Source organism: Thalassophryne amazonica, chromosome 1 (assembly GCF_902500255.1).
Source record: "Thalassophryne amazonica chromosome 1, fThaAma1.1, whole genome shotgun sequence".
In the NCBI taxonomy this organism is placed as follows: domain Eukaryota; kingdom Metazoa; phylum Chordata; class Actinopteri; order Batrachoidiformes; family Batrachoididae; genus Thalassophryne; species Thalassophryne amazonica.
The window spans coordinates 164,484,577-164,500,366 of record NC_047103.1 but is presented as its reverse complement, the minus strand read 5'-3'; the positions used below and the strand labels follow the sequence as shown (position 1 = coordinate 164,500,366).

Here is a 15,790-nt window from a genome sequence, read left to right as displayed (position 1 = left end):
GAAGTGCTTCTTACGGAGCCCCTCCTTAGTTGCCCTGGTTGTGTGTTTGGGGTCATTGTCGTGCTGGAAGACCCAGCCATGACCCATCTTCAATGCTCTTCCTGAGGGAAGGAGGTTGTTTGCCAAAATCTCGCAATACATGACCCCATCCATCCTCCCTTCAATACGGTGCAGTCGTCCTGTCCCCTTTGCAGAATAGCACCCCCAGAGTATGATGTTTCCACCCCCATGCTTCACGGTTGGGATGGTTTTCTTGGGGTTGTTTTCATCCTCTAAACATGGTAAGAGGAATTGATTCCAAAAAGCTCTATTCTGATTTCATCTGACCACATGACCTTCCCCCATGCCTCCTCTGGGTCATCCAGATAGTCACTGGTGAACTTCAAACAGGCCTGGACATGTGCTGGCTTGAGCAGGGGGACCTTGCTGCCCTGCAGGATTTTAAACCATGACAGCATTTGTGTTACTAATGTAATCGTTGTGACTGGTCCCAGCTCTCTTCAGGTCACTGACCAGGTCCTCCTGTGTAGTTCTGAGCTTTCTCAGAATCATCTTTACCCCACAAAGTGAGATCTTGCATGGAATCCCAGACCAAGGGAGATTGACAGTCATCTTCTGTTTCTTCCACTTTCTAATAAATAATCATAACAGTTGTTGTCTTCTACCAAGCTGCTTGCCTGTTGTCCTGTCGTCCATCCCAGCCTTGTGCAGGTCTACAGTTTTGTCCCTGGTGTCCTTAGACAGCTCTTTGGTCTTCGCTATGGTGGACAGGTTAGAGTGTGATTAATTGAGTGTGAACAGGTGTCTTTTATACAGGTAACGAGTTCAAACAGGTGCAATTAATACAGGTAAAGAGTGCAGAATAAGAGGGCTTCTTAAAGAAAAATTAACAGGTCTGTGTGAGCCAGTATTCTTGCTGGTTGTTAGGTGTTCAAATACTTATTTGCAGCAGTAACATACAAATAAATTATTAAAAAATCATACACTGTGTTTTTCTGATTTTTTTTTTTTTTTTTAGATTATGTCTCTCACATTGGACATGCACCTAAGATGAAACTTTCAGACCCCTCCATGATTTCTAAGTGGAAGAACTTGTAAAACCGCAGGGTGTTCAAATACTTATTTTCCTCACTGTAGGTCTATACCTACCAAAGGCTTATGCTACCACTTGGCTGCTGTGCTTCTCTAAGAAGTGATGTCTGGCACTGCCATCCCTCCACACAAGGCAATCCATACTATTCTCATTTGAGGTACCCTGTTGATGGAACGAGCTACCAAATGCTATTAATAATAATAATAATACATTTTATTTGTATTGCACCTTACATTTCAAAGAAATCTCAAAGTGCTACAGCAAGGATTTAAAAACAGAATTAAAACAGATTTTAAAAACAGATTTTGTAGAAACCATTTCAAATGATAAGCTATCTAAAAGGCCTTTTGAAATAACTGTCTTTAGGCCTTTTTTAAAGGCCTCCACACTTTGTGGGGTCCTCAGGGTCTCTGGGAGGGAGTTCCAGAGCCGAGGGGCCACTGCCTGGAAGGCCCTGTCTCCCATGGTGGAGAGTCTGGTCCTGGGTTGGTGAAGGCAGTGTGAGGAGGTGGTGGAGCGGAGAGATCTTGAGGTGGTGTGTGGGGTGAGGAGTTCACTGAGGTAGGCAGGGGCGGTTCTGTGCATGCACTGATAAGTCAGGAGGCAGAGTTTGTACTCTATTCTGTATTTGATAGGCAGCCAGTGGAGGGATCTGAGGACAGGGGTGATGTGGTCAAACTTGCGCCTCCTCATCAGGACCCGGGCAGCACAGTTCTGGATGTGCTACAGCTTTTGCAGGTTTTTACCAGGGGTCCCGACGAGGAGGGCATTGCAATAGTCCAACCTGGAGGAGACAAAAGCATGGACCAACCTCTCAGCATCCGGTTGGGAAAGGGAGGGGCGGAGTTTGGCTACGGAGGTTGGTGACGGAGGTGGACAGGCGAATGTTGTGGCAGAGAATGGGAATACTGGTGAAGGAGGAGGACTGGGTTTGATGTGGGGTACCGATGAGGATGGCTTGAGTTTTGTCAGTGTTTAGTTTGAGAAAGTTATCAGGCATCCATGCCTCTATCTCCTCCAGGCAAGCCTGAAAGGCAGACGGCAGAGCTGAGGGGAGTGTGGAGTCCATTTTGATGTATAACTGTGTGTCGTCTGCGTAGCAATGAAATGAAATCTTGTGTTTACGGATGATTTGACCAAGGGGGAGCATGTAGATGGTAAAAAGGGTTGGACCAAGGACGGACCCTTGTGGCACTCCACAGCTGACAGTATGGGTTTTGGATTTGGATTGTCAGAGTGTAACACATTCTGTCCTGTTCGTGAGTTATGAGCGAAACCAGTTGAGAGTTGTGCCAGTGAGTCCTATTTCAGTGTTGAGGCGGTGGAGCAGGATGGTGTGGTCAATGGTGTCAAAAGCGGCTGATAGATCCAGTAGGAGGAGGAGAGATGATGAGCCCTGGTCCGCAGTTGTGAGAAGGTCATTCATGATGCGGACCAGGGCTGTTTCTGTGCTATGTGCTGAGCGGAAACCAGACTGAAATATTTCATATAGGTTATGGGTGTGGAGGTGATCATGGAGTTGAACTGATACGACTTTTTCCAGGACTTTGGAAAGGAACGGCAGGTTTGAGATAGGGCGGTAATGGGCCAGGATTTTCGGGTCGAGTGGTGGTTTTTTAGATGAGGGCGAATAATGGCTGATTTGAGAGCTGGAGGAACCTGACTGGATTTGAGTGACTGGTTAATAATTTCAATGATTAGAGGACTAATAATGTTTGACTTTAGTAGTGGTGTAGGGAGAGGATCCAATAAGCAAGTATATGTTTTCATGCATTTTATAATCCTCTCTACCTCTGTCAGATTGGTGTCCATGAAATCTGAAAAAGTGTGGAGTGGGTTGGAGATACTGAGTTTGAAGTGAGATGGTGTTGTAGCAGGGAGATGAGACCGAATTGTGGCTACCTTTGTTGTGAAAAAGTCCAAAAACCTGTTACACTGATCTGTGCTGGTATCGGTGTCAGAGTGTGTGGGAGGTTTGAGGAGAGAGTTGATTGGTGAAAATAACTGTTTTGTACCCGTACAGTTTGAAATTTTATGAGAGAAGTATTGGGACTAGGCTGTGGCGAGTGCGCTAGAGTATTGTTTCTGGTGTTCACGGTAAGCCTGTTTGTGTACGTGTAAGCCACTGGAGACGTATCTGCGCTCCAGGGCGCGACCAGCAGTTTTCATTTTTCGGAGCTCTGTTGTGTACCAAGGAGCTGACCTGGAAAAAGTTACTGTTCTTGTTTTGATTGGTGCATGTAACTCGAGGATGTTGTGAAGACTAGAGTTGTAGTGCTGAACTGATTCATTAACTGATGTGAACTGTGTGACTTGTGAAATTTTCTGTATGTCCTGGTTGAAGAGAATGGTGTCAATTGCTTTTAAGTTTCTGAACTGGATTTGACGTTTTGTTTGGAGGTATGTTTCTGCTAATGGCAGTTCCAGGGAGACGGCCTTATGGTCACACATGCCCAGGTCGTACAGCTTTGTTTTTAATGGGAGCATTGTCTGTTATGACCAAATCAAGAGTGTGGCCTTTTGTGTGTGTGGGAACTGTTATATGTTGAGTGAGGTGAAGGCAGTCCAGGAGATCTAGGAGCTCTGCAGCTGGGCGGTTTGTGGGGGAGTTGATGTGAACGTTGAAATCTCCCAGTATAAGTGTACTATTGGAGGTTGCACAGAGTGATGTTAGTAGGTCTTGAAGTTCAGCAGTGAATCCAGGGTGTGGTTTTGGGGGGCGGTAGATGAGGAGAATTTTTGTTGTTTCTTTTTGTGATCTACATTTGAATAACAAGCACTCAAATGTGATGAGCTCTGGCAGTGGGAGAGGTGTTATAATAAGATCTTTATGGTAAATGACAGCAAGACCCCCACCCCGGCCTGTGGACCTGGCCCTTTCCAGGTATGTGTATCCTGGGAGACGTGCTTCATTTAGTGCCAGATATGAGTCTGATTTGTGCCAGGTTTCTGTGAGGCACATCATATGTATTTGTTTGTCGAGAATATGTTCAAATATTAGGCTGGTTTTATTTGTGAGTGATTGGGAATTGAAGAGTGTTATTCTTATCTTGGAGATGTTCCGGAGCAGGCGGAAATCCACTCCGCGTTTTTCCTGTTAGAGCAGGGGCAGTCCTCTCTATTTTCAAGAACCTCTTAAAAACCCAGCTCTGCCTAGAGTACATCCTCCCCTAACATCTCCAACAACCCTAACATCCATAACTCATACTTAACATGCACTTTTATCTCTCTTTCAGCACCTTTTCAAATTTCACTCTCTGGAATCAGTTCACATTATTGCACATCACTCGGTGGTTTGTATGTGTCATTCTACTGAAGTCTCCTTTAAACTGTCGCTTGGATGTGATGCCTCACTTCTGAGCTGCTTTTGTTAAAAGTGTCAGCTAAATGACTGTAACAATGCATGAGACTCGAAGTATCCTTAGTCAAGACACTGATTCCTAAAAGTGCCTTGGGGCACAATGATCCCACTTTAATACCAGCAAAATGAAGAGGAAAAAAGACCACAAAGCTGAAAATTAACTTACAACGTTCCACTGCAAGTGATCTATCTGATGCCAAAGATTTGAATATTTTAATCACTTTTACATCCATTATATCTTGGTTTATGGTAGAAAAACAGTCAACACTCACTGTTTCACATTTTCCTCGTTGTGCTTTGCTGGAACAAAAACTAATGCTAGAACAAACATGAGACAAATACTAAAGGGTTCAAGAGGACCCACTCCAGCCAGCTTCTCACCTCCTCCTCTGTTCAGTGCCTCACCCTGTACAGCCCCCTTCTCTGTGACAGTGCATTAGCAAATCTGCTTGGGTTGAAGACTTCCCTTCTGGTCAGGCAACTGTCAGAACAGGGTCTGGTTGATTAAGATGGATGTGTGTGGCTGCGATGAGCCAGAAACTGCCCACGGCTGCCCTCTCCAAATTTCCATCTCTGGCCTGACAGCTGTCTGTAACACCGATGCCTCTACCTGTAAATTATACTAATGCTGGATGACAGGCAGCCTGCCCCACTCCTACAGGCAAGGCCAGGCAGCGGACGAGCAGCAATGACACCACTGCACCGGGAACAGAAGGGGAGAGTAGCAATTTGCATGTTTGCATGCATGTAGCAACACAAAGGTGACCCAGCATGGCACAGACACGTTGCACTCTGATCCAATCTCTGCCTCAGCCTTTGACTGGATTCTATGAATGTGAACTCTTCTGTCCAATACTTCCCCCAAAATGAACCCCTTCCAAGGCTTCAAAGTGTTACTGCCAAGGTGTATTGCCTTAAGGTTTGTTCAAACATATTATAGTTGGCATCCATCAGGACCCTGTGGTGTATATTTAAAAAAAAAAAACCTACAATTTTTATGGGAACAGCTGATGCGAGGCACCTGATTGTTACAGCAATAATACATCACAATACCACTGTAAATATGTGATATAATTACACTGGAAAAAAGCCAAGTGTTTTAACAGTTGTGGTTGACAGAGTAACAATAAGAATACAGTAAAAATAACACCTTTACAGAAAGTAGTGTAAATTTTACAATACAAAACCACTGCAATTTGCAAAAAGTAATACAAGTAGAAAGGGGTAAGGGTGGCTTTGACATGGAGATATTCTGTTTTGGAAGCAAACACACAAGTGTGCACCACCATTCTCTCACATGGTGTGAATTAGTCTGAAAATGTAACAGTGCAGAATCAGTTTTATCCTATTGATCCACTTGTTTGATTCTTTAAATACTGCTTTTAAATGAACAGTTTTAAACAATGAATTTGCTGTTGTAGATTGCCCCCTGTTGATTATTGCCCTTTTAATTTTAAACCTGTGTGTCTCTAACATTCACAATGCATTAAGGAAATTGGATTAAAAAAAAAAATCAGCTGGTCCTGATTGCTTGGATCCAGCTGATTTTATTGCTGAACATTTAACTTGCGTTTTTAATTGTCTTAGCACAAACACATTTCCTAAAGTTTGGAAATCTGCATTTGTTCTCACACTGTTAAAAGGAGGTGAGCCTTCAATTGTGAACACCTATAGGCCAATTTCAAAATTATGTATTCTAGCGAAAGTACTTGAAAAGCTTGTTTGTGATCAACTGAAGGAATTTTTGGAATTAAATAACATCCTAAACTCTCTTCAGCTGGGCTTCAGGAAGCATCACAGCACTGCTACTGCAGCCTTAAATGTTTAAATGATGTGCATGAAGCACTAGACTTGAAGTTTTGTGTTGCCTTGTTTCTTGACCTGTCAAAGGCTTTTGACACTGTGGATCACAGTTTCTTGCTCGAAATTCTTTTAAGGAAAGGTATTTCCAGTCAAGCTGCTGCTTGGTTTGCAGATTATTTGGTGGGTAGGATGCAATGTGTTCAGATGGCTGGAATTAGTTCCTCCTTCCTAGAGGTCACAAAAGGTGTACTTCAAGGTTCAGTTTTAGGACACATTCTGTTCACAATTTACATAAATGACTTGTGTGTAAATTTATTAAATCCCTCTTCTCATCTTTATGCTGACAACACGGTAATTTATTGTTGTTCTAACTCAATTACTCAGTCATTTGAATTTTTGCAGTTAGCCTTCGATGTCATCCAGTCATGCCTGTGGAAACTGAAATTGGTCTAAAATGTTGAGAAATCTAAAATAATGCTTTTTTTTCAAATTCACTGGTTTCTTCAGAGAGTATACCAGTTATTGCTCTGGTCACTAATAAGTGTATTTAATTGTGGATGCGAAACTTTCCTTCAAAGCTCATATTAATCATTTGATTTCTAAATTGAGGGTGAAGCTTGGCTTCTTAGACAGCCAGCAGAAGGCAGAAAAGTGCTTCAAAAAAATTTTTTTTTTCCGCATTTTTTGTTACAAGCAGGCATCTATGCTAGATCAAGTCCTTATATAGTAAGGTTTCACATCAGGGGCGATGCCAAAAATAAAAATCACTTTTTGGCCATTTTTGGGCCAAAACCCTCCATTTTTGGGTCAAAATTCATAAATGGTCCAATCCTTTTGATATGCATATTAAATTACTCGGCTTGAGGAGTAGAGTTCAAAAATATATAGTTTGACCTATTTTTGACCTTGCATTATGTCACAATGACCGAAAATGTGGAAAGGTCAACGCACTTTTCGTGAAGGGTCAAATTCATAAAATCTGTTATGATGGTCCGATTATGACAGTTTTGGTGTCTAATTATATGTTTTCTTGCACAAGAAACCCAATAAGACAACGTACATAGACCATTATGCCAGTCTTAGCTATGAAAATACAATTATGTCATAAGATGGGTCTATTGATTAACTTTATCCAACTTCAAAATGGTTATGACATCAAAATTGATCATAATTGGCCTCTTTTACATCAAGCACATTAATTAAATATAAAAATTGCATAAGTATGTTTTTTGTGAATATAAAGAAAATCAGAATACAAAAGCAAAGAAGACAGACATTTTAGAGTACACTATGGCTAATTTATTAAAATAAATTTTTATGATTCATTGTTTCCATTACACAACATACACTTGATACCTCAAGTATCAGAACCATTCAAAATAAGTTCAATACACCCACTGACATTATTTTTTTTGTTATTAGTACCAAATTGACAAATTTTAGTTACCTTAAAAGGGCATTCCATAAAAAAATTTAACTGATTACCACCCATGTTATGGAAAAACATATATTAATATGATTTTGGTAAAACTATGATTTGACATCATTTGAAGTATATTTGGGTGTAAATAGAGGGAAAAAGGGTACAAACAACAACCAAAAAAGACATCTTAGGGCAAAAAATATCAATTTTCTTAGAATCACATTTTCTGATTCATTGTTAACTTTACACATCATAATTTGCAAGTTCAAGCATCAGAGTCATGAGCTATAAATTGTGTTGTTAATGTAAGTTCCAAGAGGTACCTTTTTTTCTCTTGTAATAAATGTAGATCCAAAACTGCATAATTCTTAAATTAGATTACAAATAAATGCATTCAAAGGACATTCTATATAAATTCCAAACTGAAAATACTGCATTTTAATTGTTTTGTTGTGTTAGCTACTTAAAGCAATCAACCTGGGTTTAAACAGCCTTCTGCACGGTACCCACAGGCACCCATGCAACGCTGACCACTCTTGAAGCACTTACAGGCTTCTTTCTTGCATTCAACATACCCCATTTTAATTTTTAGTCGTGGATTGATGTAGGTAATATAGTATTAAAATACGATTTCTGTAGTATATAATGTTTGCAATTATTACCGTAGTTATAAATAGACTGCACAAAAGTAAGTCAGTAAGCTTATGGAATGTGATACTTGTCAAATATATACCTTGAAGCTATCCAGATGACCATGTGCTTGGAGCAACCTTGACTTGAAATACCACATAACCTACATTTTCCTAGTGAGTTCCACTTTACTTTTGCAACAACATATTACTGGAAATTAGCAAAATATGTGAAACTTACCTAACAACGGCTACAAAAGGTTGACTTTTATCTCCTCAAACTTCTGACCAATGGGAGAAAGTTCTTTTGATATGCAAATGTTTACATCCAGCCTGTACCCCTCCTGTCACCCATGCATCATGCTGCTTCTTGTATGGAAAGCCACATGGAACATGTTTTACATTTTAAATTGCTTTTTCATGCACTTTTTCCTCTTGTAATTGAAATCACTGTTAAATAACCTGTGAATTTTGTAATTTTAGTTGCCATTACGAAGGCAACCTAGCCCAAATATGATTCTGATAAATTGACCATTATCATATACTCTAAAATGTCTTTATTTTCTTTATTTTGTTTTCTTCATATTCACCAAAATATACATAAATATTAAGTATTTCTGATCTACAATAAAGGTGCTTGAGGTAAAATAGACCAGTTAATATGTATGATCATAGACCCTAGAAAGTTCTAGGGTCTATGGACATACCCATTTCAGAACTTGGATTTTCTGACATAATTGTATTTTCATAGCTAAAACTTGCATAATGGTCTATAAAAGTTGTCTTATTGGTTTTCTCATGCAAGAAAACATATAATTAGACAGCAAAATTGTCAAAATCGGACCATCATAACATTTTATGAATTTCACCCTTCACGAAAAGTGTGTTGACCTTTCCAAATTTTCGGTCATTGTGACGTAACGCAAGGTCAAAAATAGGTCAAACTATATATTTTTGAATTCTACTCGTCAAGATGAGTAGTTTGATATGCATATCAAAAGGATTGAACCATTTTTGAATTGTGCCGCAGCCCGTGCGGTCGCAGAGGCAAAAACTCGGGTCTGGGAGGAGTTCGGGGAGGCTATGGAGGAGGACTATCGGTTGGCCTCGAAGAGATTCTGGCAAACCGTCCGACGCCTCAGGGGGCGGAAGCAGCTCTCCACCGGCACTGTTTACAGTGCGGGTGGGGAGCTGTTGACCCTGACTGGGGATGTTGTTGGGCGGTGGAAGGAGTACTTCGAGGATCTCCTCAATCCCATCGTCACGTCTTCCGAAGAGGAAGCAGAGACTGGGGACCCAGAGGCGGACTCATCCATTACCCAGGCAGAAGTCACCGAGGTGGTTAGAAAGCTTCTTGGTGGCAAGGCTCCTGGGGTGGATGAAATCCGACCTGAGTACCTTAAGTCTCTGGATGTTGTGGGACTGTCTTGGCTGACACGCCTCTGCAACATCGTGTGGCAATCGGGGATAGTGCTTCTGGATTGGCAGACCGGGGTGGTGGTCCCTCTGTTTAAGAAGGGGGACCGGAGGGTGTGTTCCAACTATAGGGGGATCACACTCCTCAGCCTCCCCGGTAAGGTCTATTCCAGAGTACTGTAGAGGAGAATTCGACCGATGGTCGAATCTCAGATTCAGGAGGAGCAGTGTGGTTTTCGTCCTGGTCGCAGCACACTGGACCAGCTCTACACACTCCATCGGGTGCTCGAGGGTTCATGGGAGTTCGCCCAACCAGTCCACATGTGTTTTGTGGATCTGGAGAAGGCGTTCGATCATGTCCCTCGGGGCACCCTGTGGGGAGTGCTCTGGGAGTACGGGGTCCAGGGTCCTTTGCTAAGGGCTATCCGGTCCCTGTACAACCACAGCAGGAGCTTGGTTCGCACTGCTGGTAGTAAGTCAAACCTGTTTCCAGTGCACGTTGGCCTCCGCCAGGGCTGCCCTTTGTCACCGGTTCTGTTCATTATTTTTATGGACAGAATTTCTAGGCGCAGCCAGGGTGTAGAGGGTGTCTGGTTTGGGAACCACAGAATCTCGTCTCTGCTGTTTGCAGACGATGTGGTTCTGTTGGCTTCGTCAAATCAGGACCTTCAGCGTGCACTGGGGCGGTTTGCAGCCGAGTGTGAGGCGTCCGGGATAAAGATCAGCACCTCCAAATCCGAGGCCATGGTTCTCGACTGGAAAAAGGTGCTTTGCCCTCTTCAGGTCGGTGGAGTGTCCTTGCCTCAAGTGGAGGAGTTTAAGTATCTTGGGGTCTTGTTCATGAGTGAGGGACGGATGGAGCGTGAGATCGATAGACGGATTGGTGCAGCGTCTGCAGTGATGCGGTCGCTGTATCGGACCGTCATGGTGAAGAGAGAGCTGAGTAGGGGGGCAAAGCTCTTGATTTACCGATCGATCTACGTTCTGATCCTCACCTATGGTCATGAGATTTGGATCATGACCAAAAGAACGAGATCGCGGGTACAAGCGGCCGAGATGAGTTTCCTCCGCAGGGTGGCTGGGCGCTCCCTTAGAGATAGGGTAAGGAGCTCGGTCACTTGGGAGGAGCTCGGAGTTGAGCGGCTGCTCCTCCACGTCGAAAGGAGTCAGTTGATTTGGCTCGGGCATCTTTTCTGGATGCCCCCTGGACGCCTCGCTGGAGAGGTGTTCCGGGCACGTCCCATTTGGAGGAGGCCACGGGGAAGACCCAGGACACGCTGGAAGGATTACATCTCTCGGCTGGCTTGGGAACGCCTTGGGATTCCCCCGGAGGAGCTGGGGGAGGTGTGTGTGGATCGGGAGGTCTGGGCGGCTTTGCTTGAGCTGCTGCCCCCACGACCCGACTCCGGATAAAGCGGAAGAAAATGGATGGATGGATGGATGGACCCAAAATGGGGGTTTTTGGCCAAAAATGGCCAAAAAATGATTTTTATTTTTGGCATCGCCCCTGATGTGAAACCTTACTATATAAGGACTTGATCTAGCATAGATGCCTGCTTTTAACAAAAAATGCCGAAAAAAATTTTTTTGAAGCACTTTTCTGCCTTTTGCTAGCTGTCTGTCTTCTACAGAAACAAGTCCTGTTTCTCCCTTAATGTACGACTTCAGTTGTTCAACAGTCCGGGGTCTCCATTGTCATATTTTGCGCTTCATAATGAGCCACACATTTTCAATGGGCGACAGGTCTGGACTGTAGGCAGGCCAGTCTAGTACCCACATGCTTTTACTATGAAGCCATGCTGTTGTATCAGGTGCAGAATGTGGCTTGGCATTGTCTTGCTGAAATGAGCAGGGACGTCCCTGAAAAAGACGTTGCTTGGATGGCAGCATGTGTTGCTCCAAAATTGGATGTACGTTTCAGCATTGATGGTGACATCACAGATGTGTAAGTTGCCCATGCCATGGGCACTAACACACCCCCATACCATCACAGATGCTTGCTTTTGAACTTTGTCAATCTGGATGGTCATTTTCCTCTTTTGTCCGGAGGAAATGATATGCATGATTTCCAAAAACAATTTGAAATGTGGACTCATCAGACCACAGCACACAGCACAGTCTGTCCATTTCATGAGAGCACACAAAAAAAACCTGACAACAGGCTGCTTACAGAGACACAGTAATGGGAGCTTTCATACAAGTATCACAAACACTGAGAAAGATGAAGTCATTGTGTGGCTAAGAAAGGCAAAAGAGCTCCTTAGCCTTTTATTTCCCTCCTTTGCTATGCTTTGAAACCTTTATGCCACTTACACACACACACACACACACATACATATACATATATATACATACATATATATATATATATACATATACATATATATACATATATATACATATACATATATATACATATATATACATATACATATATATACATATATATACATATACATATATATACATATATATACATATACATATATATACATATACATATATATACATATACATATATATACATATACATATATATACGAGGGCTGTCAATAAAGTAACGGTCCTTTTTATTTTTTTCAAAAACTATATGGATTTCTTTCATATGTTTTTACGTCAGACATGCTTGAACCCTCGTGCGCATGCGTGAGTTTTTCCATGCCTGTCGGTGACGTCATTCGCCTGTGAGCACTCCTTGTGGGAGGAGTCGTCCAGCCCCTCGTCGGAATTCCTTTGTCTGAGAAGTTGCTGAGAGACTGGCGCGTTGTTTGATCAAAATTTTTTCTAAACCTGTGAGACACATCGAAGTGGACACGGTTCGAAAAATTAAGCTGGTTTTCAGTGAAAATTTTAACAGCTGATGAGAGATTTTGAGGTGATTCTGTCGCTTTAAGGACTTTTCACGGTGCGAGACGTCGCTCAGCGCTCTCAGCCGCCGTCGTCAGCCTGTTCAAGCTGAAAACCTCCACATTTCAGGCTCTATTGATCCAGGACGTCGTGAGAGAACAGAGAAGTTTCAGAAGAAGTCGGTTTCAGCATTTTATCCGGATATTCCACTGTTAAAGGAGATTTTTTTAATGAAAGACGTGCGGACGGATCCGCGCGTCGGGACCCAGCCGACGCGGTGCGGCGGCACAGGAAAAACACCTCCGTGTTGATAACCATTTGTAAAATCCAGGCGGCTTTTGATGGCTTTCAGTGGAGTGAGTATATGAGAAATTGTTTAACAGACAGGACACGTTCCAACTTGTCCTTAAGGCTTTCAACAGAGGTGTTTTTCCTGTGGCGGAGCGTCGCGGCGGCTGCGTCCCGACGCGCGGACCCGTCCGCACGTCTTTCATTAAAAAAATCTCCTTTAACAGTGGAATATCCGGATAAAATGCTGAAACCGACTTCTTCTGAAACTTCTCTGTTCTCTCACGACGTCCTGGATCAATAGAGCCTGAAATGTGGAGGTTTTAAGCTTGAAACAGGCTGACGACGGCGGCTGAGAGCGCTGAGCGACGTCTCGCACCGTGAAAAGTCCTTAAAGCGACAGAATCACCTCAAAATCTCTCATCAGCCGTTAAAATTTTCACTGAAAACCAGCTTAATTTTTCGAACCGTGTCCACTTCGATGTGTCTCACAGGTTTAGAAAAAATTTTGATCAAACAACGCGCCAGTCTCTCAGCAACTTCTCAGACAAAGGAATTCCGACGAGGGCTGGACGACTCCTCCCACAAGGAGTGCTCACAGGCGAATGACGTCACCGACAGGCGTGGAAAAACTCACGCATGCGCACGAGGGTTCAAGCATGTCTGACGTAAAAACATATGAATGAAATCCATATAGTTTTTGAAAAAAATAAAAAGGACCGTAACTTTATTGACAGCCCTCGTACATATATATATATATATATATATATATATATATATATATATATATATATATATATATATATATATATATATATATATATATATATATATATATATATATACGAGGTCTGTGAGAAAAGTATCCAACTTTATTTTTTTTAAAAACCATATGGATTGGAATCACGTGTGAATACATCAGCCAAGCTTGAACCCTCGTGGGCACGTCATTCGCCTGTGAGCACGCCTTGAGGAAGGAGTGGTCCAGCCCCCTCGTCGGAATTCCTTTGTCTGAGAAGTTGCTGAGAGACTGGCGCTGCCCTTGATCAAAATTTTTTCAAAGACTGTGAGGCACATCCGAGTGGACACCATTCAAGAAATTCAGCTGGTTTTCGGTGAAAATTTTAACGGCTGATGAGAGATTTTGGATTGTTTCTATCGCTGTAAGGACTTCCCACAGAGCGGGACGTCACGCAGTGCTCCGAGGCGATGTCGTCATCCTGTTTGAAGCTGAAAACCTCCAAATTTAAGCCTCTGTTGACCCAGGACGTCATGAGAGAACAGAGACCTTTCAGAAGAGGTCGGAATCAGCAGTTTATCCGGACTTTCCACTGTTAAAGGAGATTTTTTTAATGAAAGACGTGCGGACAGACTGGCGCGCCCGCCACAGGAAAAACACCTCCGTTGGAAGCATTAAGGACAAGTTGGAACATGCCCTGCTGTTAATCAATTTCTCAGATACTCACTCAACTGAAAGCCACCAAAAGCCGCCTGGATTTTACAAATGGTTATCAACACGGAGGTGTTTTGCCTGTGGCGGGCGCGCCGACGCGCCAATCCGGCCGCACGTCTTTCATTAAAAAAATCTCCTTTAACAGTGGAATGTCCGGATAAACTGCTGATTCCGACCTCTTCTGAAAGTTCTCTGTTCTCTCACGACGTCCTGGGTCAACAGAGGCTTAAATTTGGAGGTTTTCGGCTTGAAACAGGATGACGACGTCGCCTTGAAGCGCTGCGCGACGTCCCGCTCTGTGGGAAGTCCTTACAGCAATAGAAACAATCCAAAATCTCTCATCAGCCGTTAAAATTTACACTGAAAACCAGCTGAATTTCTCGAATGGTCTCCACTCGGATGTGCCTCACAGTTCTTGAAAAAATTTTGATCAAGCACAGCGCCAGTCTCTCAACAACTTCTCAGACAATAAAAATCTGACGAGGGGGCTGGACCACTCCTTCCACAAGGCATGCTCACAGGCGAATGATGTCACCGACAGGCGTGAAAAAACTCAACCATGCGCACGAGGGTTCAAGCTTGGCTGATGTAGTCACACATGATTCAAATCCATATACTTTTAAAAAAAATAAAACTGTCGGTTTCTTTTCTAATAGACCTTGTATATATATATATATATATATATATATATATATATATATATATACAGTATTGTTCAGAATAATAGTAGTGCTGTGACTAAAAAGATTAATCCAGGTTTTGATTAAATTTCTTATTGTTACATGGGAAAGAAGGTACCAGTAGATTCAGTAGATTCTCACAAATCCAACAAGACCAAGCATTCATGATATGCACACTCTTAAGGCTATGAAACTGGGCTATTGGTAAAAAAAAAAAAAGTAGAAAAGGGGGTGTTCACAATAATAGTAGCATCTGCTGTTGACGCTACAAACTCAAAACTATTATGTTCAAACTGCTTTTTTAGCAATCCTGTGAATCACTAAACTAGTATTTAGTTGTATAACCACAGTTTTCCATGATTTCTTCACATCTACGAGGCATTAATTTTGTTGGTTTGGAACCAAGATTTTGCTGGTTTACTAGTGTGCTTGGGGTCATTGTCTTGTTGAAACACCCATTTCAAGGGCATGTCCTCTTCAGCATAAGGCAACATGACCTCTTCAAGTATTTTGACATATCCAAACTGATCCATGATACCTGGTATGCGATATATAGGCCCAACACCATAGTAGGAGAAACATGCCCATATCATCATGCTTGCACCACCATGCTTCACTGTCTTCACTGTGAACTGTGTCTTGATTTCAACTGTCTGCGGCCCTTGGACCCAAAAAAAAAAAACAATTTTACTCTCATCAGTCCACAAAATATTCCTCCATTTCTCTTTAGGCTAGCTGATGTGTTCTTTGGCAAATTTAACCTCTTCTGCACGTCTTTTATTTAACAGAGGGACTTT

The 15,790-nt window shown here is 42.5% G+C and overlaps 1 protein-coding gene across 1 annotated transcript in view; it reads right to left on the bottom strand.

Annotated features, from left to right (window-relative positions):
* Positions 1 to 15,790, bottom strand: part of LOC117517414 (receptor tyrosine-protein kinase erbB-4-like) — an 886,935-nt gene that overhangs the window by 160,943 nt on the left and 710,202 nt on the right. The gene's annotated exons all lie outside the window — the stretch shown is intronic.